The sequence below is a fragment of the Sminthopsis crassicaudata genome, chromosome 3, assembly GCF_048593235.1.
Source record: "Sminthopsis crassicaudata isolate SCR6 chromosome 3, ASM4859323v1, whole genome shotgun sequence".
Taxonomy (NCBI): Eukaryota; Metazoa; Chordata; class Mammalia; order Dasyuromorphia; family Dasyuridae; genus Sminthopsis; species Sminthopsis crassicaudata.
This window is the reverse complement of record NC_133619.1, coordinates 359,224,721-359,251,936: the sequence shown is the minus strand read 5'-3', so window position 1 is coordinate 359,251,936 and position 27,216 is coordinate 359,224,721. Positions and strand designations below refer to the sequence as shown.

Genomic DNA, 27,216 nt, shown 5'->3' with positions numbered 1-27,216 from the left:
CATTTGTGTGGACCCAGAACAGTACAATTTGAGTCTGCAGAAATAGTTAATTTGCAGAAATATTAAAAACATTTTAGCAGATTCTGGGTTTTTTTGCTTGGCACTATTGGCTAAATTTAGTTGTTCTATTGTATTTTTAAGAAGGCCTAATTTATATGATTAAAAAGCCTTCTTAGTGAAATTGTCAAGGGGGGAAAAAACAAACCAAAAACCAACCAAATAAACAAACTGCTCTCTCTGGGTTTTTCCAAGCTTTTCAGGTTTGTGGACTCTATCTTGGCTAGGGAGTTGTGTCTGATTGATCTGAATACTTCTGAGATTTGCATTGGTACCCAAACTTTTTTTTTAATAGTTTTTATTTACCAGAGATATGCATGGGTACAACATTGACAATTGCCAAAACTTTTGTTCTAATTTTTCCCCTCCTCACCCACCCCCTCCAGATGGCAGGTTGACCAAAACATGTTAAATATGTTAAAATATACATTAAATACAATATATATATATATACATGTCCAAACAGTTGTTTTGCTGTACAAAAAGAATGGACTTTGAAATATTGTACAGTTAACCTGTGAATTACATTCAAAATGCAGGCAGACAAAATTAGAGGGATTGGGAATTCTATGTAGTAGTCCATATTTATCACCTAGAGTTCTTTTGCTGGGTGTAGCTGGTTCAGTTGATTACTGCTCTATTGTAACTGATTTGATTCATCTCATTGTTGAAAATGACCACATTCATCAGAATTGATCATCATATAGTATTGCTGTTGAAGTATACAACGATCTCCTGGTCCTGCTCATTTCACTCAGCATCAGTTCATTTACATGAACTCTACAGGCCTTTCTGAAGTTATATCCTGTTGGTCATTTCTTACAGAACAATAATATTTCATAATATTCATATATCACAGTTTATTCAGCCAATCTCCAATTGATGGGCATCCACTTAGTTTCCAGTTTCTGGCCACCACAAAGAGGACTGCCACAAACATTCTTGCACATACAGGTCCCTTTCCCTTCTTTAGGATCTCTTTGGAATATAAGCTCAGTAGAAACACTGCTGGATCAGAGTATGCACAGTTTGATAACTTTTTGACCATAGTTCCAAATTGCTCTCCAGAATGGCTGGATGTATTCATAATTCCACCAACAATGTATCAGTGTCCCTGTTTTCCCACATCTCCTCCAACATTCTGCATTATCTTTCCTTGTCATTCTAGACAATCTGATAGGTGTGTAGTGGTATCTCAGAGTTGTCTTAATTTGCATTTCACCCCAACATCTTTGACATGGGCCTCCTCCCTAGCATTCCTGGCCTGGAGAGTGAGATAGCCCCTCAGCCACAGATCTGTAACCAGAAGCCTGAGTCTAAATTTCTCAAACCCTCTTCCCCCAGGGTCTTAGAGTCTGACAATTTATTAAAGCCCTATAGTTGTATTTGAAAAGGCAGTTTTCTGCTACTTAAGTTTTGAGGCTGTGTAAGTGTAAATTGGAATTCTGATTCTGAAATTGTATGGAACTCCTGTATGCTAAAATAGTGAATTATTGTATTCTGGTATAAGTGTTTAGTAATGTGCACATTGATATTGAAGTTTTATTACTAGAAATTTAAATCTGTATTTGATTAGATTTTAAGTTAAAAATTGTGGTTCTCTTGTAACTTATCTAAAGAGGTCACATGACTATATCTCCTAATTAGAAGAATTTTGCTTGCTAAATTATATATTGAGTAATTTGTAAAATCATATGAGCTGTACTTTAACATTTTGTCAGCCCAGATGGAAATGTGGCATAAATTTTGTGAAACTTGATCCAAAGCTATTTGGAATATTAGACTTAAGGCTTATCTTGCTTTCTCCCTTTAACAAAAAAAAGTAAAAGCAGGAAAATTTGGCATATGGGGATGTGTATAATTGCAGAACAAATTGTATCTGAAAGTTGTGTAATATATCTAAAGATAAATAAGAAGATATTGAGGAGATATTCCTTCATAGGAAGGGAGTCTGACTCCAAAATATTTAGGTTGGGGTTTTAATGAAATGACACCAGTGAAGAAACTGAGATACAGGAAAGCTTTCCTTTGAGTTCTGCTGCTTTAAGAGAGGTTAGTGGAATAACATTGAGACAAATTGTGCCTAAGTATGGATTGTTAGAAATTATTGATCCTGATAAAGAAACATATTTTACTTTTAAGGTTTTATAAGAAACAATGGGTGTCAAATTGAGTGACAATTCTATACACCTGGGCATCTGCCCTCATCCTGGAAAGTAGAAAGAATGAATTCGTGGATAGAGCACCAGCCCTGAATTCAGGAGGACCTGAGTTCAAATCTAGTGTCAGACACTTAACACTTCCTAGCTATGTGACCCTGGGCAAGTCCCTTAACCTCAGCCACAGGGGGGGAAAAAAAAAATGAATCAGATTGGAAGCTATGTGGTGCATTAGATAGAGTTACCAGCCCTGAAGTCGGGAGGAACTGAGTTCAAATTTGGCTTTAGATACTTAACATTCAACACTTCCTGGCTATGGGCCTAGGGCAAGCCACTTAACTCCAATTGCTTCAGCAAGGAAAAAAAAAAAAAACCAAAAAAAAAAAGAATAGATCCTTAAGAAAGTGATTAATAAATTGATGTCAGAGTCTAAATTTTCTTGGGCCAAATGTTTGTTTGTTTGTTGTTTTGTTAAAAAAAAAAAAAAAAAAAAAAAAACTCTTCCCAGAAGTTACCTGGGACTTTCCCCATATGAAATTAGTTTTATTTGGGGGGAGAAAGGGAATGACCCTCTTTAGAAACAAAAAATAAGATTTTAAGGAATTATATACTGGTAGTATATAATCTATTTTTATCCCTTAGGAAACAAGGATTCCTGACCCAGACAATACCTTTGGAGTTTGCAGTTTGCAGGAGAGTGGATGCTTAATAAATCCAGGAAGAAATAGAGTGGGAAGGACCTTAGCAGATGTTACAGATGACTGAGACTGCAGTCTGGAGGCTAAGAACACCACGCTTACAGGACTAGTGGAAGAACCTCAAAAATGGATTATTAAGGATAATTAATAACCTCTAAAATTTGCAATTAGGAATGTTTTAGTGGGAAATGGGAATGTTTGTGGTCAGAGGGATTTTAACAATATTGGTGTTGTACCTGTTATTTATAAATCCAAAAACAGTTTATAGAGGAAGTTGAATTAACTTTTTTTTAGGATAAAGAAATTATTAATGTTAATTCTGATAAGTTTCTTTTATGTTAAATTAGGATATTCTGTATTTGTATGAGTTTTAATTGGTTGCACTGAGTCATCTTAAAGTTGTACCCATTATTTAAAGGGACTCAAAATAATAGTTTTTGTCTTTGTCTCTTTGAACATGTTTCTGCTATAGACAATATGCAATTTAGAATTTTTCTGTGTATTGAGCATTTCAAAAAGCAAAATGATTTTTGCAATGTTGAACTTAAAACCATTTACTTAGACAAGACAAATAAACTGTGAACCTTCTAGAATGAATCTCTTACTGTTATCAATGTAAGGTCATATTCAATACCTGTTTAGGATATGTGATCCTCCAGAGCTAAATTAATCTGAAGTTTTGATTAATGAGATTTGCTATTGGAGATAAAATCTCTTGGGACTGTGACTGATATTTTTGGAGTTTTAAATTAGTTCAGATATGACGTTTGATGCATCATCAAGCTAGTGAAAGAAATATGGCACAAGAAACTTAGAAGGATGTGATCCTGAATTATTACACGTGGAATTTGGTATCTGGGGTAGGATCCTTCTGACTCAAGTTTTCCAGTGGTGTTCTTTTGAATAAGAAACCACCTGATTATTCCTAAATCTGCCTTAAGGTGGAATTGTTACTACATGATTAATTGAAAACTGACAGTTACCTGCTATAAAACTGAGTTAAGGATGCTTTATCCTCTATCGTGTATATGCTCTCAGGCCAAGGCCTGAAGGGCCAATTTTGATGCTATTTAAATCAGACTCCTGCCTTTTTTTCTCTTATTGCAAGTTTTTATTACCAGAGCAAATGGTTAGAAGAAGCCATGACACAATTTTAAAAAATGTCGTTGTTATATCCTAAAGTAGGTGAGTATTTGGCCTAACCTTCTATTGCTGGATGAATGTGTTTGTCTATTTATTTTAGCATTTCTGTTGTTGCTATCTTTGGTGGTAAGCATCTTTATTTGTAAAAGGTTACCTACTCCAATCATGGGGGACATAACTGATTGAGATGATAGATGGCTCTGCTACCCAAAACCCAAGAAAACTTCAAGCAGTGAAAAGGAGATGCCATTGGAAGGTTATCCTAATAACACTTGGTGGGATCCTCCTATTCCCAACATCATACAAGATGATTAGAATGAAGGGCAAGGAAGGGAGGAAACTGTCTGCGTGATTTCATAGTTAATATTCCCATCAGAAGAGACTATTTCCAGGAGAAAATAATATTGTTTTGGTAAAAAAAAAAAAATATAACTAAAGACATCAGAAAATTAGCACATGATTTAAGCTTGGACCTCATTTTTTAACAGCTCTTGGTGGTCTTGGTTTAGAAGAGCTTGTTGCTTTATGGTTTCTCCTAATAGCTCTCAGTGAACTTATATCTGCCCTGTATGATGCAAGTTATTAACAATATGGTTCAGAAAACTGTCCAAAACCATTAAGATAGAAAGTATAGTCATGGGATTAGAGGGATTGATGGTGCTCAAGAGACAAGGGTGGGAACCCGAGCCTGGGAGGATAGGTCAGACCCTGAAAAAAAAGTCAATCAGGAAGTTGAAGAAATGTATAAACTTTGGTGTGAAGATATTTCAACTGATAAAAGTGAGAGGGGAATTGAATGCAGTGGATTGGGAAAGCTTTCTCAAAAGATGGAGGTAGTGTTGCAAAAATTGAGTGAAGGTTGGCTGTGCCCTAGGCCCAAGTTTTTTCTCCAGAAATCATGTGGTTTACCAAGAATGGGATAATATAGTCTTTTTTTTTTTTTTTTTTTTTTTTAATGGGACTAAGTGAGGGCCATCTCAGCATTAAAACTCCCATATAAGGTAATTTAATAATCCTAAAAATGTGGCTGGTTAGAAGTTTTTCCTCATTTATGACTTAGATTGTGAGGTCATTTGTCCTGACTAATCACAGCAAAGGACCAGCCTATAGGGAATGTCACCCCAGACTATATATAATGATTCTTTGCTTCCTGTACTTCACCTCTCCTTGTCAGACTGCTTGTTGGGAGGGAGACATACTTTCTTACAAGATTGTAATAAAATTCCTTTCTGCTTTTACCCTTGAGAAATCTTCTTGATTTATTTGAGCTGGTGGTCTTTGTCCCATATAACATGAAGGCCAATTTAGCCTAATTATATATGATGTGTTGGGGAATAAGGTGATGGGAGAAAACTGAAAAATAAGATAGGAGCATAATATCAAGAGCTTTCTCGTAGTTTTGGGGGAAATGCTCGCAAAGGTTAACTCCCTATGGAATTCTATTTTTAAGACAGAAAGTCAAATAAATTTATACTGCTTTCTATTGAATCACATTTTAACTCCAGCAAATTCTATTAATCTACATGCAGGACACCACATAGTTTTACCTTGGGAGAGAAGACATGAATTCATTTGATGATCATTTTTAGATGGGTTTACATCTTTTTCTCCTATTTAATCAATCAATCAACAATGATTAAGTAGCAGTTATATATCAGACAACAAGCTCAAAACTGGGAAAACAAAGATAAAAGTGGAATAGTTTCTTCTCTCAAGGAGTTTTTATTTCAATGAGGGAGACATCATGTAAATAATACACAGAAATAGAATATGCAATTTTTTTTTTAAAGTACACAAGCAACTGATGAGAGAGAAAGAGAAACCAGGATAAACGAACACAGAGAGAGAAAAGTCAATAGATTGGCAAAGAGATCGAATATTTTTTATGTTCTAGGCACCTGAGATAGATTGTAAAAGACATTACAGATTGTAAGGGGTAGAAAAATGAAGCATGCATTCCAGGAATGAGAGATAGTCAGTGCAAAGGCAATATAGTATACAAAAGAGATGGGAAATCATGTGCACCAGTGAGTATACTAGTATATCTGCAACAAAGAAAGCATAGAGAAGTGGAATATGTAAGAAAAATGGAAAAGTGAAAAGGTATAAGACTGAAAAGATGAAATGCCAAACAAAATACTAAACGGAGGCATGGAAATTCATTGAGAATGGGAAATAGTCCAAACATTCACTTCATTATTTTTTTGCAGAATTTTTATTTTTTCTAGTTTATTAAAAATGTGAGATATTTTAAATCACTTATTCTTTTATAGTCCTTCCTCTCCCATGTTTCTCCAAATAAAGTTTTAATTCCTTGTGGCCCACCATTTCTCAGTCTTCTATGAACATTAGCTTTGTTTTATATTTTATATGAGTATATAATATATAATAAAAGACTGGCCAACTAGGGTCCAATCCTTGGAGCATGGTCCTATTTGACCATTACACATGAATGTATTGGTTGATTTATTTATGACCTACAGTAAATGTAGTACCAGAAAATCACCTGAACATCCTAAAGTATAATATACCTCTTCTCAATTAAACCTTATCTGCTATTTACTATTTCGCACTCTGTACAAGGTGTCATCTTCATTATAACTGGTAATTTTCGAAGATTTGGAAGTATTCTCTGTTACAAGCTAGAAGGTATAGGAAGTTGACAGAAGTATACCTTTCCATCATTTTAAATGAACTTGAGACCCTCTACCTAGTTACTTACACTCAGGAGCAAAAGTCCAATTTTCCCCAGTGGCTTGAACTTCTTTTAATTTTACTTTGGTATTCTTGCAATCCCAAACCAATGATTGAACCTCAAGGATAAAGATTCTAGTTCCTATTTTTCTTCTGTGCACTTGCATAGTTGTAGGCACTCAATAAATATTTAGTAATTAATTGATTACCTGAAACCAATTATATTATAAAACTTCTTATGGATCTCTCTGAATGAACTCTTAGCTTTCTATAAGTGTATTAGCAGCTAGCATTTAAATTTTCATAGCTTTCTTTCACTTTTTGTTTCTTTTCAATTGCCCATCCCGAAATTACTAATACATTGATGGGATTAAAATAGTTTTTCTGTTGAATATTGAATCCTTCCCCCAAACTGTTATAATAATAATAGTAGTTATTAGTATTATTGTTTTGTTTTGATAGCAGGTATTGGCAATTTTCTAGATTTCTAAATAGCCCAGGAGGAATTTCAGAAATGTAGATTATTCAGAACTTCTGCCAGCACCAGGCTGTTTTTAGGAGATATTGTTTCTCTCCATCTTTCCTCTCCTCTCCAGTCTTTTTTCACCAGAAAAGCACGAAGAACAGATGGCCTGGTGGTTCCACTGGCAACGTATCCTTCTCTCATTCTGTTTTGCTTTGGCTAAGCTTGGAAGATTAGGTACAAGCAATTTTGAGGCCAAATTTCTCATTTGAAATGTAATTTTATTGTTAAGTCTTTTAACCTTGATCTTGTCATTATTTTTGACTGTGAGGCTGTGTAATTTGAGTTTGGATATGTGTTTCTCTTTCTGTTTGGCTGTGCATCTCTGTCTCCATTTATATGTTTCTCTCCTTTCTTTTCCTTACCTTTCCTCTCCTTTCTCTTGAAATTAAATGACTGACATACAAGAAATTGATGTTGGAGAAAATAAGTTGGTGTGTTGTGATGGAGTCAAATAAAACATGTGCGATTTAAATAGACCTGTCAAGAAAGAAACCTAGTTGGTAGAGATTTAATTGTCAGGATGGAAGAAAATAAGCAGATATCTAACTGGTTTAGACATAGAATATTAAAAGTTCTGCTATCTCTAGTGTTTTCTTTAAATAAAAAGTGGATCACGACTCAGTCAGTGGACTAAGATACTGGTTTAAAAGTAAGAAGTTAATTATCTTTTTGAAATTAGGTCCTGTTTAAACAAGTAATTTCTGCTAGAGAACTCCAAGTTGTGGAGTATTTAAAAAAATCCCTTGGACAATGTACTTGACAAAGATATCCTGTCTTTACTTGAAGACCTTCAAAGGGAAGATACCAACACCTGTCCAAGGCACTCCATTCTTACTATTGTATATTTCTGATTACTGGGGAGTTTGTTTCTAACTCAAACTCAAGTTTACCTCTTTTTCACCTTCAGTCCATTGATTTTACTTCTGTCTTCTGTACCAAAGTATAAACTAGTATAATCCCTCTCCCTGGTGATAGCCTGTCAAGTACTTGAAGACCTCATGATGAAGCCATCATGATCTCAACAAACTTGTTTTCTGAAGGTTATATATTCCCATTTCTTTTAATTGAGACTTATAACATATGAATGAGTACTATTGCTATCCTTCTCTAGATTCTCTATTCATCAACAATCCTTTATTAAGCTAAATAGTACATGTGATGATGATGATACAAATACTAAGATGGGACAGTCTTGCCTTCAAGAAGTTATATTCTCCTGCAACTGTGTGTGTGTACATTCATGCATTAGTCAATAATATGATATTTTCACAAATAAATAAATAGAATATGTGTGTGTGCATGCATATATTGAGGACACTAACAAATGGAAGAATTAGTTAAAGTCAATGGAAGAAGTTGACAGTCATTTTAATCCAGTCTTAAGGGAATCTGGAGATTCCAAAAGGCAGACATGAGGAGATCTAGTGTTATAGATATGGGAAATAACCTGTGTAAGTAAAGGCAAGGGATGCAAATATATGTACATATTAAGAACAATAAACAACCCAATTTGACTGGCACTTAGAACATGTGATATGTAGTCACTCTGAATGTAGTCACTAGAGCCAGGTTCTGAAAGGCTTTAAATGTCAAGTAAAACAGCTTTATTCCTACCGAAAGATGATAGTCAATGAAATTTCTTGAACAGAGGAAGAATGTGGTCATATTAAATTATAAGGACTGTTGCTCTCCATCTTATCAATGTCCTTTCTCAAATGTAGTTCACAGAATTTAGCACAATACTTCAGAAATATTCCACCAGGACAGAATAGTAAAACTATATAGTCCATAATCCTAAATCCTATGTCTTTCCATGAAATCTAAAATTATTTGAGGATGCTCAATTAAGTACTTAATACACAGGCAACAAGAAATATCTAATAATGTTCTCTTTATTCCAGAGGGATATAGCAGCCATAACAATACTTTAAAAAAATATGTGTATACCTATTCCTTCCCACCTTTATATTTGTAATCCTCTTGTGTTTTAAATAACCACCAATTTATGTTTGGGATAACTAGATAGAACAGTAGATAAGAGTGCCAAGTCTGGGGCCAGGAAATTTGGCATTCTAGCTGTGTGAACTTGAGCAAGTCACTTAACCCTTTTTATCTCAGTTTCTTCATCAGTGAAATGAGCTAGAGAAGGAAATGCCAAACCTACTACAGTATCTAAAAGGAGACACAAAAAGTCAGATGCAACTGAACAACTATAATTGTATTTATACCCTTTATCACAAGAATAACATTTATAGAAGACTCTAAAATAAAATGCCTTAAAATTAAAAAAAAAATCTAACTTGATACTGCCTTAGACTAAGCAAGGAAAATGTTGTTGCTATCTGTATGTTACAGATTGGGAACCTGATCTTCAGAAAGGGTAGGGGATCTTTTCCACATACATAAAATGAATAACAGTTTTTGGGAACCAAAATTCAAATCAATGTGATGCCTAACCTGACTCTAGGTTCAGTATTCTCTCTCTGTCTCTGTCTCTGTCTCTGTCTCTGTCTCTGTCTTTGTCTCTCTTCTTTCTCTTCCCCCCCATCTCTGTAACTTTATCAAAGAGATGGTTTTTGACCTGTATTTTGAAGGCTGGCTAGACTTTGAATAAGTATAGAGAAGTGGAGAGAATGGGAACCTGAGAGACACTAATATAGTAGTGCACATGAAATGAATCCCTTCAAGCTGTTTTGCATTTTCAGATTCAATGAGAATTTTCTGCTAGCTTCTTCCCAGACTGCTGATCCTCCCCCATTCTCAGCACCCCAATCATATAAATCAGTAGTTAGCATTTAAAGTACCATGAAAAACTGAGCTTCCCAAATTATAAATGGATTCATGAATCCCTGTAGTTCTCTGTTAGCACTATTTTCTAAAGAAATAATTCAGAAGAACAGGAAATAAATGAAACATATTTTAAACAATGGAAACTATCTAATGGGCTGGTGTCAAAGTGTGAGGATGGTCAGATCCAGGTAAATTACCTGTTTGATAGAAGTAAATTGTCTGAATTTTCCTAAAAATGTCCCTTACAAGATATTTTCCCCATATACATCAGAAAATGATGGAAAGGAAATCCTGAGACTATGTAACTATATAGATTACCTTTCTGAGTGGTCATTAAAAAATGTCATTCATATGTAGCCCAGTTTATGGTGGTAAATATTTAGCAACTAACTCTCAAAAAAAGTACATATGATACATTCAAGCTCATTCTGCATTATTAATATTTTATACACCATTTGATCAAATTTACAAAACAATAAATCAAGCCTTTTGAAAATTTCCGAAGATGGCGGAGAAGAAACACACGACTCAGTGAACGTCCTCACTCCCTCACAACCAATTAGATAAATTAAGTCTCAAAATTAGCTCAGGACTGATAGATACCACAAGGACTGGAAGCACGACTTACCAGCTGAAGAGAATCTGGAGTTTCAACAGGAAAGGTCAGTTCTCAGGGGAGGAATAAGAGAGACCAGCACAGATGGTGGGGTAGGGGCACACTGCGCCCATTGCGCTGGGAAGGGCTCTGGGATCAGAGAAGCCACTGAGGTAAAGGAATCTGGCACAGGCTGTTAGCTCTTCTCTGCTAATTATTTAGCAGTTCAGAAGAGAAAGCCAAAATATTTTAAAACTCAGATTAGATTTTCCCCGGACCCTGGGGGTGACTCAGGCACAGATCTCGGCACCAGGGGGTGTGGCCTCAGCTACCTCCTGAGAATAGTTAAGAGACTGACAAGTGGGTGGATACGGCCCAAGGCAACACACACTGCCTAGCTTAGCTGGAGGGAGTGGAACTCAGCTCCAGGAAGTCCCAGAGAAGCAGAACCTTTGAACTAGGGACCACGGTTTCTGGCAGACACTTCCAGTTTGAACACAGGGGCTTCTCACGTCACCTGCTGCAGACATCCACTCCCCACCCGGACACATAGGCTGGGCTTCGTGCTGTCTTCACTATTCTACGCCCTCGAAGCACAGTAGTGCTAATCACCTCTGAGGCACCTCCAGGGAGGGGGTGGGGAACTCTCTCCCAGAGCTCTATCTTAGCTCCGGCGCAGGGGCTGCTGCATCCATCCAGTCTGGGAGGAAGCTGGTAAAGAAGTAAATAATTTCCTACCCCAGGGACAGACCCCAAAAGATTTTTTTAAGTATGAGCAAAAAAGCTAGAAAAACTATAGATTCCTTCTATACAGAGAAAGAGCGGGTAACCAACCCCGAGGAAGTTGACAGCAGAGAATCAGCAGACAACAACCTAAAGGGGAACGATTCCTGCCCCCCATCACATAACTCTCTCCTAGAAGAAGCTCTTAAAAAATTGAGGGAGATCGAAGAAAAATGGGGCAAGGAAAGGGAAGTTATGATAGAGAATAACAACGTCCTGAAATTGGAGTTGGAAAAAAATAAAGAATTCACAGGAGATGCAGGGAAACAAAATTAGTGAATTAGAAAAGGTTAAAAAAACACAGGAAAGTAGGATTTCTGAATTGGAAAAGATAAAAAAGTCTCAAGAAAATAGAATTTCTGAATTGGAAAAAGAAAATAATTCTCAAAAAAAAAAATTAGGGAAATGGAAAAAAATTCAATAGAGCAAAATAATTCATTTAAAAACGAAATTGGGCATTTACAAAAAGAACTAAAAACTGTGAAAGAAGAAAATAACTCCTTAAAAGTCAGGATGGAACAAATAGAAATGAATGATTCACAGAGAACCCAAGAATCAGTCAAACAAAACAAAAAAAATGAGAAGCTGGAGAACAACGTCAAATACTTACTGGGAAAATCTATAGACCTGGAAAATAGATCTAGGAGAGATAATCTGCGGATTATTGGACTTCCAGAAAACTATGACCAAAAAAAGAGCCTAGATTCTATTTTACAGGAAATTATCAAAGAGAACTGTCCAGAGATAATAGAAACAGAAGGGAAAGTAGATGTGGAAAGAATTCATCGAACTCCTTCTGAAATAGACCCTAAAAAAAGAACTCCACGGAATATTGTGGCTAAGCTGCAGAATTACCACACAAAGGAGAAAATCCTGCAAGCAGCTAGAAAAAAACAATTTAAATACCAAGGTGCCACAATAAGGGTCACCCAAGATCTGGCTGCCTCCACATTAAAAGATAGAAGGGCCTGGAACCTGATATTCCGTAAGGCAAAAGATCAAGGACTGCAACCAAGAATGAACTACCCAGCTAAGTTTAGCATCTTTTTCCATGGAAGAAGATGGTCATTCAATGAAACAGAGGAATTCTATATGTTTCTAAGAAAAAAACCAGACTTAAACAAAAAATTTGATCTACATCCACAAGACTGAAGAGAAACAGAAAAAGGTACACAGAACCCTTGAGAACTGTAACTCTGTTGTGGGTATATAAAAAATACTCAAGGATAATTTGATTTTACTGATATAAAAGAAAAAAAGGGGGGTGTCGTAAAGGGAAGGAGGTCGGTTCAGAAAAAGGGGAAGGAGTGATAAAAAGAGGGAAACTACATCCCAGGAAGAGACATAGAAAATACACCATATCTGAGGGAACTTAGTGAGGGGGAGAATCATTGTGTGAATCAAAGAGTAAATAATTAACATATTTGTTTTTCAGAGAATTTTCTCTCACCTCATTAAAAGGGGGGAGAGGAAAAGGGGAAAGGAAAAGGAGAATAAGTGAAGGGACTTGGAGGGAGGGGGGAGGGATCCTAAAAAAAAAAAAAAAAAAAAAAAGAGGGAGGGTTGCGCGTCACAAGGGGGGTCTGTAAATTAAATATCGGGGAGGGGGATCAGGGGGGTCAAGGGAAAAAAGTATAATCTGGGGATAATACGATGGCAGGAAATACAGAATTAGTAATTTTAACTGTAAATGTAAATGGGATGAACGATCCCATCAAACGGAGACGGATAGCAGATTGGATCAAAAAGCAGAACCCTACAATATGTTGCCTACAGGAAACACACTTAAAGCAGGGAGATACATACAGAGTAAAGGTAAAAGGTTGGAGCAGAGCCTATTATGCTTCAGGTAAAGCCAAAAAAGCAGGGGTAGCTATCCTTATCTCAGATCAAGCAAAAGCAGAAGTAGATCTCGTTAAAAAAGATAAGGAAGGAAACTATATCCTGCTGAAAGGTAGCATAAATAATGAAGCCATATCAATACTAAACATATATGCACCAAGTGGTATAGCATCTAACTTTCTAATGGAAAAGTTAAGAGAACTGCAAGAAGAAATAGACAGTAAAACTATAATAGTGGGAGATCTCAACCTTTCACTCTCAGATTTAGACAAATCAAACCACAAAACAAACAAGAAAGAAATTAAAAAAGTAAATAGAACATTAGAAAAACTAGGTATGATAGACCTTTGGAGAAAACTGAATGGCAATAGGAAGGAATATACTTTCTTCTCAGCAGTTCATGGATCCTATACAAACATTGACCATATATTAGGACATAAAGATCTCAAAATTAAATGTAGGAAGGCAGAAATAATAAATGCCTTCTTCTCAGATCACAATGCAATAAAAGCTACATTCAGTAAAAAGTTAGGGGTAAATAGACCAAAAAGTAATTGGAAACTGAATAATCTCATCTTAAAGAATGACTGGGTGAAAGAGCAAATTATAGAAACAATTAACAATTTCACCCAAGATAATGATAATGATGAGACATCATATCAAAATCTTTGGGATGCAGCTAAAGCAGTAATAAGGGGAAATTTTATATCTTTAGAGGCTTATTTGAAGAAAATTGAGAAAGAGAAGATTAACGAATTGGGCTTACAACTTAAAAGGCTAGAAAAAGACCAAATTATAAACCCCCAACCAAAAATTAAACTCGAAATACAAAAATTAAAAGGAGAAATCAATAAAATTGAAAGTAAAAAAACTATTGAATTAATAAATAAAACCAAGAGTTGGTTTTATGAAAAAGCCAATAAAATAGATAAACCTTTGGTAAATTTGATCAAAAAAAAGAAAGAGGAAAATCAAATTGATAGTCTTACAAATGAAAAGGGGGATCTTTCCACCAATGAAGAGGAAATTAGAGAAATAATAAGGAGTTACTTTGCCCAACTTTATGCCAATAAATTTGATAACTTAAGTGAAATGGATGACTTTCTCCAAAAATATAGGTTCCCTAGATTAACAGAGGAGGAGATAAATTGCTTAAATAGTCCCATTTCAGAAAAAGAAATAGAACAAGCTATTAATCAACTCCCCAGGAAAAAATCCCCAGGGCCAGATGGATTCACATGTGAATTCTACCAAACATTTAAAGAACAATTAGCCTCAATGTTACATAAATTATTTGAAAAAATAGGGGATGAAGGAGTCCTACCAAACTCCTTTTATGACACAGACATGGTACTGATACCTAAACCTGGTAGATCGAAAACTGAGAAAGAAAATTATAGACCAATCTCCTTAATGAATATTGATGCTAAAATCTTAAATAAGATATTAGCAAAAAGACTTCAGAAAATCATCTCCAAGATAATACACTATGATCAAGTAGGATTTATTCCAGGAATGCAGGGCTGGTTTAATATTAGGAAAACTATTAATATAATTGACCATATTAATAATCAAATTAATAAGAACCATATGATCATCTCAATAGATGCAGAAAAAGCATTTGACAAAATCCAACATCCATTCCTACTAAAAACTCTTGAGAGTATAGGAATAAATGGATTATTCCTTAGAATAATCAGGAGTATATATTTAAGACCGTCAGTAAGCATAATATGCAATAGAAATAAACTGCAACCTTTCCCAGTAAGATCAGGAGTGAAACAAGGTTGCCCACTATCACCATTACTATTCAATATAGTACTAGAAACGCTAGCCTCGGCAATAAGAGCCGAGAAAGAGATTCAAGGAATTAGAGTAGGAAATGAGGAAATTAAACTATCACTTTTTGCAGATGACATGATGGTATACTTAGAGAACCCCAAAGACTCTGCTAAAAAGCTACTAGAAATAATTCAAAATTTCAGCAAAGTGGCAGGATACAAAATAAATCCACATAAATCCTCGGCATTTTTATATATCACTAACAAAATGCAACAGCAAGAGATACAAAGAGAAATTCCATTCCAAACAAATGTTGAGAGTATAAAATATTTGGGAATCCATCTACCAAAGAAAAGTCAGGAATTATATGAGAAAAATTACAAAACACTTGCCACAAAAATAAAATCAGATTTAAATAATTCGAAAGACATTCAGTGCTCTTGGATAGGCCGAGCGAATATAATAAAGATGACAATACTCCCCAAACTAATCTATTTATTTAGTGCTATACCAATCAGACTCCCAAGAAACTATTTTAATGACCTAGAAAAAATAACAACAAAATTCATATGGAAGAATAAAAGGTCAAGAATTGCAAGGGAACTAATGAAAAAAAACTCAGAGGAAGGTGGTCTAAGTGTACCTGATCTAAAGCTATATTATATAGCAGCAGTCACCAAAACCATTTGGTATTGGCTAAGAAATAGACCGGTAGATCAGTGGAACAGATTAGATACAAAGGACAAAAAAGGGTACATCTATAGCAATCTAATCTTTGACAAACCCAAAGATTCCAACATTAGGGATAAAAATTCATTATTCGGAAAAAACTGTTGGGAAAACTGGAAATTAGTATGGCAGAAATTAGATATGGATCCACACTTAACACCATATACCAAGATAAGATCAAAATGGGTCCATGATTTAGGCATAAAGAGGGAGATAATAAATAGATTAGAGGAACAGAAGATAATCTACCTCTCAGACTTGTGGAGGAGGAAGGAATTTATGACCAGAGGAGAACTAGAGATCATTATTGATCACAAAATAGAAGATTTTGATTACATCAAACTAAAAAGTTTCTGTACAAATAATACTAATGCAAACAAGATTAGAAGGGAAGTAACAAATTGGGAAAATATTTTTAAAAACAAAGGTTCTCACAAAGGTCTCATTTCCAAAATATATAGAGAACTGACCATAATTTATAAGAAACCGAACCATTCTCCAATTGATAAATGGTCAAAGGATATGAACAGACAATTCTCAGAGGAAGAAATTGAAACTATATCCACTCACATGAAAGAGTGTTCCAAATCACTACTGATCAGAGAAATGCAAATTAAGACCACTCTGAGATACCACTACACACCTGTCAGATTGGCTAAGATGACAGGAACAAATAATGACAAATGTTGGAGGGGATGTGGGGAAATTGGGACACTAATACATTGCTGGTGGAGTTGTGAAAGAATCCAGCCATTCTGGAGAGCAATCTGGAATTATGCCCAAAAAGTTATCAAACTGTGCATACCCTTTGACCTAGCAGCGCTACTACTGGGATTATATCCCAAGGAAATACTAAAGAGCGGAAAGAGACATATATGTGCCAAAATGTTTGTGGCAGCTCTTTTTGTTGTAGCTAGAAACTGGAAGATGAATGGATGTCCATCAGTTGGAGAATGGTTGGGTAAATTGTGGTATATGAAGGTTATGGAATATTATTGCTCGGTAAGAAATGACCAGCAGGAGGAATACAGAGAGGCCTGGAGAGACTTACATCAACTGATGCTGAGTGAAATGAGCAGAACCAGAAGATCACTGTACACTTCAACAACAATACTGTATGAGGATGTATTCTGATGGAAGTGGAAATCTTCAACATAAAGAAGATCCAACTCACTTCCAGTTGATCAATGATGGACAGAGGTAGCTACACCCAGAGAAGAAACACTGGGAGGGGAATGAAAATTGTTAGCACTAATATCTGTCTGCCCAGGTTGCATGTACCTTCGGATTCTAATGTTTATTGTGCAACAAGAAAATGATATTCGCACACATGTATTGTACCTAGACTATGTTGTAACACATGTAAAATGTATGGTATTGCCTGTCGTCGGGGGGAGGGAATAGAGGGAGGGGGAGTAATTTGGAAAAATGAATACAAGGGATAATATTATAAAATATATATATATACATATATATATATATATATATATATATATATATATATATATATATATATATATATATATAAAAGAATAGAGAGGAAAAAAAAAAAAAAAAGAAAATTTCCAATTGGCTCAATTTTGGTTTAATCTGGTTTCACCATATATCCTTCTGTAGCTTGGGTATATTTCTAATTTATATTAAAAAAAAAAAAAAACATTTTATGTTGTTCTATTCCATAACCCTAAGAGTTTTGTGGTTATTTTGAGAACCTTAAATATAAGACTTTGTCCAGGTATTAGAATGGGCCTTTGGGGTCTGAAGTAGAACTATCTGCTAACAGTGGTTAAGAGATTCTATCATTAGGGACTGAAGCTTTGCATGTACAAAGTCCTTAAATTATGTCAAATCAGTGGCTACTTTCTATATCCAAAATAATTTATGATCTAACTGGCTTATGTATTCATTCCAGGGATGCAAATGACAATCCATCCATTTCTGTCTATACTGTGCAACTCTTGCTTATGTCCTCCCATTAATTGATCAGAGGAGTTCCATTTAAAATCCTAGAGACCTTTATTTATTGCCCCTAACTTTTTCAGGCTGTCCACCTGTCATTTATTACTTTGCGATTAATATATTTTCTCTTCCTTTCACTTACTTCTGAAATATCATTTAATTCTCTTTTCTTTCCATATAACTTTATCAGTTATATATTGCAGTCTCTTCCCTGTCATCATGAGCTTTCTTGTGGTCTTCAATGTAGTATTCTTTTTTTCCCCAATCTTTTGGATTCTGATCTGCAATACAGAAATATTGATAGCTTATGAAAACCTACTAAATTCTTTTAAGGAAAAATATCTTTTTCATTCTATGCATTACAAAAAAAAAAAACTTGTCTAGCCTTATCTTAACACTTTTCTAGCTTCACTTCCCTTTTTTGTTGTTGTTTTATAAGTTTATTAATTTTAATAGACTTTGCTTTATGAATTATGTTAGGAGAGAAAAATCAGAGCAAAAGGGGAAAACCATGGCAGAGAAAAAAAGATAGAAAAAAAAGTGAACATGACATGTTGATTTTCATCCAATCTTCATAGTTCCTTTTCTGGATGCAGATGGAATTTTTTATCCAAAGCCTATTAGGATTGCCTTGGATTACTGAACCACTTAGAAGAATGAAGTCTTTCATAGTTGATTATCACACACTCTTGCTGTCACTGTGTACAATGTACAAGATTATACTTGTTTCACTCAAAATCAATTCATGTAAAACTTTCCATGTCCTTCTAAAATCAACTTGTTCATCATTTTTATAGAGCATAATAATCTATTATTTTCATATATTACAACTTATTCAACCATTCCCCAAATGATGGACAACTACTCATTTTCCAAATTTTTGCTACCACAAAAAGGGTTGCTATAAACATTTTTGCATATGTGGATACTTTTCCCTTCTTTATGATTTCCTTGGGGTACAGACCCAGTAGTGGCACTGGGTCAAAAAGTCTATCTTCAGTTTTCTAAACTGAAGTAATATTTGCCTAAAACACTTTGCACTTTTGTATCTCCAAACCTTTGTTTGTTTCTCTTGCATACTAAAATTCTTTCTACTTATCCAGGTCCATTATATTCAATGTCTTCCATAAAACCTTCTCTTATTTCTTCCTCCAGAAAAGTCTCTGTTCTTCTCTGACTTGCCTTGACTTTTTACTTACTTTGTGACATTTAAGTGCATAGCTTTGTTGTTTATTTATATTCATATTTTATTCCTCTTCTAGATAATAAGAGATTTTATCATACATCTCTTTATCTCTCATAGTGCCAAGAATAGTGTATTATTTATGGTAGACTCCCATTAAATATTAGTGGAATAAGCATATGTGTTTAGAAACTTCCTACAGTTTTATGAATATCTCTCTTTGTCTTCCTATTCTGTGTCAGTCTTGCATGTCTAGTGATAGCATATTGCAATAAGATAAGCAAATGCTCACAGTATAGGAAAACACAAGCATACATTCAAAAACTTCAATTCAATTAAATATAACAAGCATGTGTGCATCCTTGTGATATATCTAGGTCTTAAGGAATTTTTAAAAAGGCAACAATTTTTGCCCTTAAAATTTCATATTATTTTAGAAAAAATATATATATAAACAAAAAATTTAAAGACAAAATATACACAGAGTATTTTCCAAAGAGCGGATACTAGCAATTGAATAAATGGTATAGACTCTATAGGAAGTGATACTTGAGTTAAACTTTTACTGAAATTTTGATTCTATTTGGCAGAAGTGGAGAGGAACTGAACCATATGATGGCAACCAGTGAAAAGATTATTGTATTTAATCAATTGCATTTAATTTCAGAACTGGATGATATCAGAAGGGTCACTTAGTCCAAATTTCTCATTTAACAGATGAGGAAACTGAAGTTCAGAGAGATTAAGTAACTTGTACAATATCACATAGCTGATCAGTGTCAGAGATTCATCACTAGTCATCACTATACATTTTAAGGAAATAGTCCTCATATGATCAGTTTTTAGAGGTTCAGTTATTATTAAGAAATATTAATATTAATATTTATAAATATTTGGCAAGATAAAATGAAGATAATAGGAATTGTATTTGGGAAAAAAAGTTGATATGAGAGAATTGCTACTGAGGAAACTTTAAAAAATCATTAAATATGCTATGAAGAATATCTATAAATAAAGAATTATTACATTCTGGTCTTATACATTTCATATTCTGGTCTGATACTTTTCATATTCTGGTCTGATACTTTTCATTAGATTTTTCAAATATGGAGGTTTTTTCAAAATTCACAATCTACCATTATTTTCAGTTTATTATGAATTATAATTTAGTATTTCATTCTGATAATTAATAAAAAAAGAGCCATTCTATGACCTTCATATCAGTACAGAGATTGCATGTATCAACCTGTTTAAAGAAGAATGAAAAGTTTTCCTCCCTATTATTATGCCATAATTAGAAACCCCATCCTTTATATAGCTTCAAGGAATCTATTATTGCATCTCATAGAAATGGAATAAGATTAGAACAATTATACCAGTATTTGTAATACAGAGTCATGTTGAATAGAACATATACTTATATGAAAGGCAATAAGACATGGTGGATAGAAGGCTGGCCCTGAAGAAAGAAAGGCTTGAATTCAAATTTTGTCTTTGACATACAATTGAACCAAGACTCTAGACCTTTTAATGCCCCAGTCTTGCTAATAATGTAAGTAGTACAATAGACACTAATATGCATTGGTAAAGGCAGTCTCCTCTTGGGAGTTACTTATATCAGCGAAACTACAGACTTGATCTCAACAATATTAATACTTGATAGTTTTAAAGTTCTTGTCTTTTATTACAATCTTTTTTTTTTCCCCATCATCTCCATTCAATGAATTAGACAACTGTTATAAATCTTCTATCTCATGGGAAAACTGAGACTTGTTGGCAAAACAGTAATCTTTTCAGAGCTGGACCTCAAGTCTTTAGACTTTTCATCAACCATTCTTTCCATTACATATTTAAAGATTTTATCTTTTGTCTTGATTTCTGTTATTATAGAGACACAGTTTTAGCAGATAAATAATTAGTACTATAAATGAGGGGTGCATAAAATTTTAAATACTCTGCTTTTTGCAATCAAATACTTATCCAAGAAAAGATAAGTCAAAGTGAGAAACTGAAATTTCAAAGTAGGAAAATGTCATTTCATCTAACAGGTATTTCACATTTTCTCAAGAGTTATCAAGGAAAACTCAAACGTGAGTTTTTATTTTCCTAAAAGAATAAATAGAAAGGCAATCACACCTATACTAATTCCTCTTTGATCAAGAACATATCATGGTTATCAACACTTCAAAATCTATTCTGAATAAACTTGAGATGAGATATTGAAAAGTAAATATCTCAAAATAAGTTACACAATATTAAAAACTTACCCCCAAGCAAAAGTTGGCATCCCAATGGGAGTGGCCATGGGCAGATAGAATTCTATTTCACCATGACAACGACCTCTGTCAGGTTGTAGTCTGTCCTGAGGGAGCCACTCATTTTCTGGCAACCAGGTAAGCATCCATAGTGACCTGAGTGGTTGATTATTTAATGTAAATTAGAAGATAACAGAGAAGATATTCTTTTGAGAATCATTGTGCGTACCTGGAATCCCTTATGGCCAATGCTTAGCAGGGTCAGGCCTAGCTGAGACTTAGATGGAATATTGCCAAATTCAGACTTGGGCCATCATAAGTCAGTAGATGGCACACTTAGACCTCAATATCTTGATTAAATAAATATATGTTCTCTGAAGAAGTAAATTAAATTTACTATGGTCTATGATCAATAAGGTATTGTAATACTCAGTAACCAAAGCTTAAGACTTAGTTTGTTTCTACATTTAGATAAATTGCATCTTCATGAAAAAAATGGTAGAAAAATAAGCTATTTATCAACTGTCCAGATGTTTAAACCAGATGTTTGACAAGTATTCTTGTATATTTAACCATTCTTATCACTTTTCCTTTGACAGTTGAGATAAATGTAGACATAACTAAAATATCATGATTCTACAGTTTGTGGGATATTTTAGAAAGTACATCATTTGGTGATGTGTCACAACCCAAATAAAATTCTGCCTCCTTCAAAATGGCTACTTTGACTGTGCCAGGTGTAAGCAATTTTCATCTTTTTGACATTCTAGCACCATTGCTTTATGTACTGCATAATTTAGCGTAGAATTATACATTATATATTTACAATATTTATCATTTTTGTTGTTTATTTTTTTCAAATCTTATATGCCTAAACTATTCTTTAAGATCCATAAGAATAGGGATTGTGTTCCTAGAAAAATGTTTATTAAATACCTTTGTGTAGGGGGTGTGTGTGTGTGTATGCGTATGTGTGCATGTGTACACATACATACATAAGTCAATGTATATCAGAATAAGCCTATATTTGTATGTATATACATATGTGAATATAATATCTGATAAATTATAACAAATTTGTGAATGTCAAAATTGTTAAATACTATTTTGTAAATGTTCTACAATGTAATTCAGGTCAAAGATGGGCACATTAGGAGTCAGAGGAACTGGATTCAAATACTGTTTCTGTCAAAGTATCCGCATTAGTAAAATTAGGGGGTTCAACTGTTGCTATAACCCCTTCTAATTCAACATTCATAATTATTCAATCTTATAAACACTGTAAATGAGACACTTATTACTAATTTTTTTAAATCACTGGTCACAAAAAATACACAAAATTATAGTAATAAGAAGACTGTATGATATGGATAATGAATGGACTTTTCAATGGATGAAAAGGAAACAGATGGAGAAACATAGGGAGAGCTGTGAGGAGCTTGGCAAATTGAGTTTCAACTACATCTCTGACCTTGACTACATGAGCCTGATTGCTTAAGTAGAAAGCTACCTTGTTTATTTAATATTAATATTTAATAAACACTTATTAAATGCTTTTTAATCTATATCTACCTTTTCATTTTCTACCTCTCTAATAATAAGCAGAAACAAGATTCATTAAGGATAGCCAAAGTTAGTCACAATATCCTTTTACTTTGGCACTAATGAGGAATAAACAAAAGCAAACATATAGAATGAAAGGAAGGCACTAGAAGAAAAGAGCTTGAGGACTGATGAAGTTTATTTCTCTAGCTGATTTTTCCCTAACTATTCTCCCTGGCTAATATCTTGTATTATAGTACTATCTCTCCATTTGAACACTGGCAGCAAATTAATATGCCCAATATCTGGAACTTTGATCTTCATTATCTTTTCATTAAGGAATCATTGAAAAAAGAGTGACAACGTCAATAGCACTCAAAACCCTACACTATTTAGCCTAAGTTTCCTTTCCAAGTTTTTTTGCTTGCTTTTCCTTCTACTACCCTAATAAAATCCCTTCTTTTTCAAACTTATTTATACTGGCCCTGAATATAACTTGTGATTTCCTAATTGTTTTTTTTTGTTTGTTTGTTTTGTTTTGTTTTGTTCTGTTTTTATCAAGCTGTTCCCTGAGCCCAAAATGTTTTCTCCCTTTTTCTTCTTATTTGAAACATATATTTGACCTGTTTTGAAGCCTAATTTTTCATCTAGCTATATATGTCCTTAATTCAACTGAATAGCCTAGCCAAATTGATATTTATATATACACGGAACTCTCATTGCCGTTTATTTGGATTTATTTCGCAAGAAAGCAAGTAATGTTAAGTACTTACTATGTGCTAGGAACTGAGTTAAGAGCTAGAGTTATAAGACAAGCAAAAAGAAATAAAGTATTACTCTCAAAGAGGGAGGACAACATATGAAAGATAGTTTGTAAATATTATGGAACAGGAAGAGGGGATAGTTTCTAAGTCAATCTAGGGAACTGGAGATTACAAATATCTGGAAATGAAAGCAAACAAAATCAACCTGAGTCTCCAAAATAGAGATGCTAGAAGGAATTTAACAATGAAAAAGGGACCAACAAGATGGAAGGATATTCCAGACAGTAGCTAAGTCAAGAGTCTGTGTCTAATCAGAAGAATATTCAGGAGGGGAATAAAATAATTAAACTTACATTAGTAATAATTATAAATTAGAGTTCAGGGAACACCAGATGCAGACATCAAAGAAATGTGAACTTGGGTTCAAATTTAGCCAATTACTATCTTTATAGCCATGGACAAATAAATTTGCCCTTCTGAATAACAGAATAACATTCCGCAAAATGGGAATATTCATTCTTATACAGTTACCTAACAAGCTATAATCAAAAATCTTCTGTAAAATGTATAGTACTATGTAAACATGAACTATTCTTTTCCTTTTTACTTGTGTGATTCTCATCCCATCAGCTAATTTGTAAACTTCTTGGAGACAGGAATCACAATTTCCGGATTATATTTCTGCATGATATCCTGACCAAGGTTGGAGACAGAATAGGTATTAAATAAATTACTATTGAGTTGATCTCAAAGAAAAAAAAAATGAACACACAAGCTAGAAAAATGAAGGATGTCATAAATATGTATGCTGAAAGCAATATTTTCCATGTATTGATATAAATATTGCTTGTAAATAGTTGACAAAGTATGTGTCTATTAAGCCCTTGTCCATCGTGTTAGACTATCATTTTTGTTCACATTCTCTTCCCATGTTTTTTATGAAATGTGGTTCCTATAATTTTACTAATGAGGAAATAATGTCATTGACCAGACTACATAAAAAATGTCTTCCCTATCATGTATAAAACAGTGAAAGGGTTCATATTTCATTTAAATTTGTCAGGGGTCCCACTAATGCAAGTTAGCCACATCCAAGTTATAGTGGACAAAACAGACTTGGAGTTGAAAGCCTGCCCTCAAGGAATTTATATTCTCTTTTATTGTACATAATCTGCTAAATTATGACAAATTTACATTGAAAAATGTCAAAATGTTTTTTTTAAAAAGTCTTTAATTAGTTGTGTGTGCATAAACAAGTCACTTTTATAGGCTCATAGAATTATAGATTTTGATTGGGAAAAAGCCTTAGATCTAGGTCTCTAGTTCATCACCTTCCTTTTCCCAGTTTTTTTTTTTTTCAGAAGAAACTAAGCCACAGAGAAGATAAATTATTTTTCAAAAGTCACATAAGAAGTAATTGAAAAAGGCAAAATTTGAGCCTAGATCATCTAATCTCTAAACCATCATTCTTTTATACTATGCCATAAACTTAAGTCTTTTACTATTATCCCATCTACATATCTTGTACATTGGCGCCAGATTAATCTTCCTAATATATAATTTTGGCATTCTTTGTTTTGCATTAGGGGAATGACAAGGTCAAAGTTCTTTGCCCAACACTCCAGACCCTCTACTATTTGGTACAAATTATCTTTCCAAGCTTATTTTCCTCTACTCTTTCCTCATCCACAAAATGGGAATGGAAACAAAATCTCCCTCCCAAAATTATGGTGCAGATTAAATGAAATTATATTATGGCAAGGTTATGAAAACCTTAAAGCTCTAAATAAATAGTTTCTATCCTTAGTTTGATTCATGTTGTTATGGAACATTAAGAGACATAGAACCATGTGACTGCTATTTGTTGAGCAAAGTTAAGAGGTTCTCTCATCTACCCCCTCCAGGCAGGCAGGAAAGGATTTTTAAAATCCCAGCTGATGCTCATGCATCCTTTTATTGAAAGCTCTCCAGAGATGGTGGCTCCATCAATTCCCTTAGTAGCTATTTTACTGTCTCACAACCTTCCTAGCTTATTAGTTTTTCCTTTTGCTGAAACTAACCCTCTTCTGTGGCAATCAAAACTCATTTTCTCTTCAAGTTCTTTGTTGGGAGAGAAATTGCTAGGTATTATAATGTGGCTTATCTAGTCGATGAAATTCAGAAACATGAATGTTAAAAGAAATATATCTGAATAAGAAACACCACCTCAAATAAGTAAAGTTTATGAAAAGCTGGACTCCCAGAACAAAGCCCCCTGATTTCGAAAATTAACCTTTTTTTTTTTTTTTTTTTTGACATTAAAAGGAAAAAAAGAAAGTAACTGTCCTCTCAAAGGTTAATGTGGGATTCCTAATAATGACTGCTTTTTCTCTGTTGGCTTTTCAAAAAAAAAAAAAAGCCACAGTAGGAAGAAGAAATAGATCAATGGCAAGAAATCAGTGATTTCTGAATTAAAGACATTAGAACAAACCACTAATACTACAGTAAAGGTAATTTTCTCCATTCCCTTATATGTGATAAAATCTAGCTGAAATTATCTCTTCAGTTTCATATTTTCAAGCTTTTAAAGAATTAGACTTTTATTGCAAAAAATTATTTAACTCTAAATATAGAGCATGCCCTTTTTTTTTACTCAGTTGCTTCCATAAAAATGAGCTCCTTTCCCTGCTGTAAGTTTACAAGTAAAGTAGTATTTTCCATACAGGATTTGGAAGTAATACTATAGAGGAAACTGGACTTGGAGTCAGAAGACTTCCAAATATACTTACTAACTTTGTCACTAACTCTGTAACCCAGTTTAGGCACTTAACCTCACTTTGTCTCAATATTTCTTCACATAAAATAGGGTATACAGGGTATTAAATTCAATAGACTCTAAGGTTCCCTCCAATTATAAATTTATGGTCATATCAACTTCAAAGCAAATTGAAGCATACAAAGTGTATGTGGGGGGAAAAAAAAAAAAAAAAAAAAAAAAAAAAAAACTACAAAAACAAAACATCAAAACTCAACCCAAATCCAAATCTATGGCATTTGAATTTGATTGAGAATAAAACAAATTCTAATCTATTCTGATCACTAAAATCAAGTAACATTTATTATAGTATTTTGTTTGTAAAGTGCATTATGAATATTATCTCCTTTTATTTTCACAACTTTCACCTGGAAGGTAAGTGCTCTTTTTTACAATCAGAAAACTGAGACAGACTTTGACTTGTTCAGGGTCAATGCGGCAGGTTTAAATTTGGATCTTCCTCATACCAAGTCTAGGACTCTAGTATAGCCACTAAAATTAAATATCTATCTAATATTCACCTAGGGCTCAGTGCAATGTGAGATACTTACAAGGGGAAAGAAAAGTAACATTTCCATTCTGGAGCAAACTTTAATAAAATAGGTAATAATCTCTTGGAATTTAGGAACATGCTCCCTTTTACTGTTATACCTGGATTCAAAATAGGGTATTTTGTTTGACCTTTCTTCTCTTATGTTAACAAATTATGCAGAATTTTTTTCATATTAAAGAACAATGGCAATATTCTTTAAGAAAAATTTAACATCAATAAATGCATGATTACTTACACTTTCCATACCCTCAGCAAACTACCTCATCTCTTCTTCAAAGCAATAACTATTCTTATATGCTCCCTCCTGACTATAGTTGGTCATAAACATTTATCAAGTGTTTAATACCTCCAGGCATTATACTAAGTTT

At 33.9% G+C, this 27,216-nt stretch overlaps 1 long non-coding RNA gene across 3 annotated transcripts in view; it reads right to left on the bottom strand.

Annotated features, from left to right (window-relative positions):
• Nucleotides 1–27,216, bottom strand: part of LOC141559560 (uncharacterized) — a 182,916-nt gene that overhangs the window by 108,866 nt on the left and 46,834 nt on the right. For all 3 annotated transcript variants that reach the window (XR_012487487.1, XR_012487486.1, XR_012487488.1), the window contains exon 3: nt 17,900–18,038. This is a non-coding gene — a long non-coding RNA (uncharacterized LOC141559560). The remainder of the gene's footprint in view (nt 1–17,899; nt 18,039–27,216) is intronic.